The sequence below is a fragment of the Cupressus sempervirens genome, chromosome 7 (assembly GCF_028749045.1).
Source record: "Cupressus sempervirens isolate cs-2001-9-10 chromosome 7, ASM2874904v1, whole genome shotgun sequence".
In the NCBI taxonomy this organism is placed as follows: domain Eukaryota; kingdom Viridiplantae; phylum Streptophyta; class Pinopsida; order Cupressales; family Cupressaceae; genus Cupressus; species Cupressus sempervirens.
The window spans coordinates 386,241,794-386,246,670 of NC_143124.1; the positions used below are offsets into that span (position 1 = coordinate 386,241,794).

The window sequence follows — 4,877 nt, forward strand, 5'->3', positions numbered from 1 at the left end:
GCTTTGTCATTTTTTCTATTTGGTGCAATAGGCTTGTGCACTACCATGGACAACCCTTAGATGCATATTTTCCTAAATAGGCACACTACTTTTTATGCAAAGGCATTAAACATTTTAGTGACATTTAGGACTTTAATAATCTGGACTGGATTGCTTGGCCAAATATCAAGGATTGATTTAGTCTACATAATAGGATTGAAGGATTTTTTATTTATTTTTGTTAGGTCACTAGTGCCTCGAGATCTTCTAATGAAGAGATGTACTCCCTTGCAATGCATCATATTTAAAGACTACTAGTGGCTGGAAAAAATTCTATTTTCTTGCTTTCCCTTAAAAAAAATTATGTATAAATTCACCTAGCCTTAAAATTTAACCCATGACTTAACAATAAGTGGAACTGCAGGTTTTCAAAAACGAAATGGATCAACTTGAGTTCACAAATTTGGAAATCCAAAGTGGACGCAAATGCTCATATTTTGTCTTGGAAAGTTTTATATCTAAAATTACCAGTTGGTGATAGATTAAGATTCTTGACCTTGCAAGCCAAATTATGCCCATTTTGTCATCAATCTGAAAAATTTGAAACATATCTTTTGAGATATCCTGGAGTCAAAAAGAAATGGAATGTCATATCTCAAAGTTTTCCTATTATTTTTTTAATTATATTTTGAGCTAGAAGGAGACAATCTTTAGGATTGGTCTTCATAGGAGTGTAGTTTTAGATTCTACATGGTAATGCATTCTGTTACATATATGGAAAAGTAGATATTGAGCACATTTTAATAATCATTGTTTGCATCAGGAAATAGATATTCTAGTGTTTTACTTAGACATGTTGTTTGAATTAATTGGTGTATGTTCATAGTTGAAGATTAAGTGTAAAGATGGAGTGAGATATCAAAGACAATTGAATGAGATCAAGTATCAGTTTTCCATAAGAAAAGAGGGTGGGATAACTTTTGTAATGTATAGATCACATAATTCTATAAACTAAAGTTTAATTATGTAGCCATGATAATATTCTTTGCTATGGAGATAATGATGCTATAGAGATGCATCTTTAAAGATAATGATCCAACCAAAAATACACATAAAGAAAACGTCCATGGCTAACACCCATGCCAGACAATAAAGAGGACTACAACCAAGCTTATGAGACAATGCAAGTGGATTAGGTCTTGGTTAGACACTCTATGGGTCACTATGTAGGGGCTAACTGGAGGGTAAGTAGCTTGGCATTAGGTAGCCCAAGCTAGTGTTGGCAGCTCACACTCCCCAGGGAGGAGCACAATCCTGTGTCTTCAAACTTAACTAGGTACTCACATAATATTTTATTATCTTAAATTTATTACCCAATTAATTTATTTAGTTATCATTTATTCAGAACTTCTTTACACCAACTTGCTAGAAAGTAGTCGCTAAGGTTGCGAGAGAAACCCCTTCATGATACATTACATAACCATACTCATCAAAATAATGAGTGTCTATAGGCATGCATATTCCCAACCCAACCCTAATGAACATAACTCAGCTTTCAACAACTTTGATTGGAATAGTGGTTTTCCATTCCAAGAATTTGAATATATTAAATGCAATGGTGGAGTGGACACTAAAGAGACTTACCCTCGCAATGTTTTCTTTGCAATCTAATACATTTCTCCTTTTAAATCAACCCAATTTGCTTGCATTTGGTGGTAACTATGCTACACTGCAACTCCAATGGCATTCTCATCCAAATCTATGACTTAGTTTTATTGAAATCCTAACTATCATTTCATTTCTATCTCTTGATAAATATATACATGTTTCTAACTATCAAGAAGTTTAAGGTCTTGATTAGGAGTGTTGATTGAGTTTTATTGAAATACAGCTACATTGTTGTTGTCAGAATCAAAGGTAAAGGAAAAGGTATATCTCTTTCTCCAACTACAAGTTCTTCAAATATAAGTTCAAGTATGAGTAAAGAATCTTTTCCTAAGAATGATAAGCAAAGGAATGAATTATTTCATATTCAGGTCGTTATCAAACATACTAAGGTTGATACTTCGTTTGATGTGGGTATAGGATATAATAAGAGGTTAATTCAGGACTAATGATATCAACTTTATTTGTTGTATGATTGTTAGAGTATGAACAAAAAAAATAGAGTTTGAAAATGTCTAAAAGTGTTTCATTTTCTACATAACGAAAACATGTAAACATGTGTAAACATCTTGCACTGCAACTAGATGAGGCTTACCAGTAAACATCTTAAATTGTCAAAATGTGTAAACATCTTGCACTGCAACAAAGCGGTTCATTTTCTACATAATGAGAATTTGATTCAGCAAATGGCAAGATTATGACATTGCCAAAGTAATTAGCAGAAACCCCATCTCTCTTAAGCGTGGGCGGCCATCTACAACTATTCCTATTTTACTGCAACTGGCAGTGTCTTTTACCTTCTGGGTGCGTATCAGTAGCTTCCATAAGTAAGCACTGAAAACCTCTAATTTGGTGTAGTTGTTACCATGTTTATTTTCATTAAATTGGAGATCCATGATGTTCTTTGCATCCAGGTGGTAAATTCTACTTGATAGAGATGGTGGGTGAGGATCATTTTCTTGGCCTGGTTCTTGAGGAGTGTAGTTCACATACATTTTTTCAATTTGAGCAGAGTAAGTGGGGTACTCTCTAGGGCACAAAGTAGAGCGTGTAAAGCATGGATTGGGAGATACAGATGAATTAAAGATTTGCCTGACTTGTGAAAAACATATTTGTTGAGTATGCATCTATGGCTCTGTGGTCGAATGTGCAGCCAACAACAATACCTCCATAGCTAAACTCTGTAACCTGCAAGTACCAAATATTGTTAAGATTATAATGCAGAAAACCATACAACCATACAAGTGGAAAATGGTATGTGTTCTTTCTAATCATTTACCTGCACGGCAAAAGCAGGATCGCCATCTTCTTCAAAGGGCTTTGAAAGTAGAGGAACAATCCTCCCCTGCACAGATTCATCAGGGTTGTATAAATTAAGATGAGAAAGAGGAGCTGCAGCATAAGCTTGGTTCAAGCGAACTCCTTTATTGTTGCAATTGATATTTGGTAGGCCAAGGCCATCTATAACCATTCTTCCTGCAAATACATAGTAAGAAACTAAGACCCTTGAGAGGGAAGTCTTGAGATGGGATAGTGCTGATGCAAAAGTCCTAGAAGAGGGGGTTCTGTAATAGAAGAAGACATGCACAGAAAGTGATGGAATAGTGAGATCTATATTTGAGAGAGGAAGAATGTGCTGCCGCACTGGAAGAGCAGGGACTATAACTTCTGTGTTAACAATCCTCAACTCATGATGTTTAGAAATGGGGGGGTTAACAGGAGCCATCTTAAAACAATATTTTAATCAACCTTTTCACATATGCAAGCTTCAATGATATTCCATAATTTATAGGATTATGAGGGATTGTTTCTTGGCTCATCCCTGGTTAAAATGGAATTGGTTATATCATATGGCCCTAATTTCTAGGCTAGAAATTGTTATGCCACCCTACATACCCATACTCATCACAATAATGAGTTTTTATAGGCATACATATTCCCAACCCAACCCTAATAAACATAACTCAACTTTCAACAACTTTGATTAGAATAGTGGTTTTCCATTCCAAGAATTTGAATATATTAAATGCAATGGTGGAGTGGACACTAAATAGACTTACCCTCGCAATGCTTTCTTGTCAATCTAATACATTTCTCCTTTTAAAGCAACCCAATTTGCTTGCATTTGGTGCTAACTATGCTACACTGCAGCTCCAATGGCATTCTCATCCAAATCTATGACTTAGTTTTATTGAAATCCTAACTATCATTTCCTTTCTATCTCTTGATAAATATATACATGTTTCTAACTATCAAGAAGTTTAAGGTCTTGATTAGGAGTCTTGATTGAGTTGTTAGGAACCTGTGTGTTCCTTCTGTTTATTTTGTTAGAGTAGTGTTGTTGGACGCATATGCTTTGTAAGTCGTCCCGCGAGTATATTTTATTATCCCACATGCATAGGTAGTATTACTTTTCTAGATCGTACCCAGTATATAAGAATAGGTTGAGGCCCTTGATGGGCACGGACGAATTTATTGTATTGAGCTTGCTCAAAGGAGGTTACCCCCTCGAAGTGGCCTGCGATCAGTAGATTCATTCTGAGTTCTGCTATCACTTTGTATTCTGTTATTTCGAGCATTCTCACGATATTGCTATAAGGAGGTTCATCTCATCTGGTATCAGAGCACTCTCTTGGGCTCGCTGGGTGAAAATTACATCAAATTTTTTTTTTCTGTCGTGGCCTTCAGGTTCCTCTCACTTCTAATATCTCTTGTTATTGCAATAACTCTTTTCAAAAAAAAAAAAAAAAAAAAAAAAAAAAAAAAAAAAAAAAACACCTTGTTTTATGGTTGTTACGCGTACAGGAGCAAAAATCATGGAAGAGGAAATTGCATCCCTCAAAACCAAACTTCAAGATCTGGATGACAAAATTCTGGGTCTTAACTTTCAGCAGTCAGCCATGAGCCGAAACCATTCAGGAGATACTGGGTCCTCTTCTGGCAATTTCCGTGGACCAAAGCTTGATTTTCCGCGCTTCGATGGTTCTGATCCGACTGGATGGATCTATAGGGCAGAGCAGTATTTCAGCTTGCATAATACTTTGGATAACCACAAAGTCCCCCTTGCATCTTTTCATTTGGAACATGAAGCTCTTCAATGGTTCCGTTGGTACATCAAGGCTAATGTAGGCCCAACGTGGGGAGAATTGTGCACCCTCATTTTGGAGCGCTTTGGCCCTAGTTCCTTTGATGATTTCACAGGAGCACTCACTAAACTGCGTCAAACAGGCACT

General features: G+C 36.1%; 1 pseudogene; it reads right to left on the reverse strand.

The window, feature by feature from the left end:
* Nucleotides 1-2,250: 2,250 nt before the first annotated feature.
* LOC149547110 (coniferyl alcohol acyltransferase-like) lies at nucleotides 2,251-3,370 on the reverse strand (annotated as a pseudogene).
* Nucleotides 3,371-4,877: the final 1,507 nt, after the last annotated feature.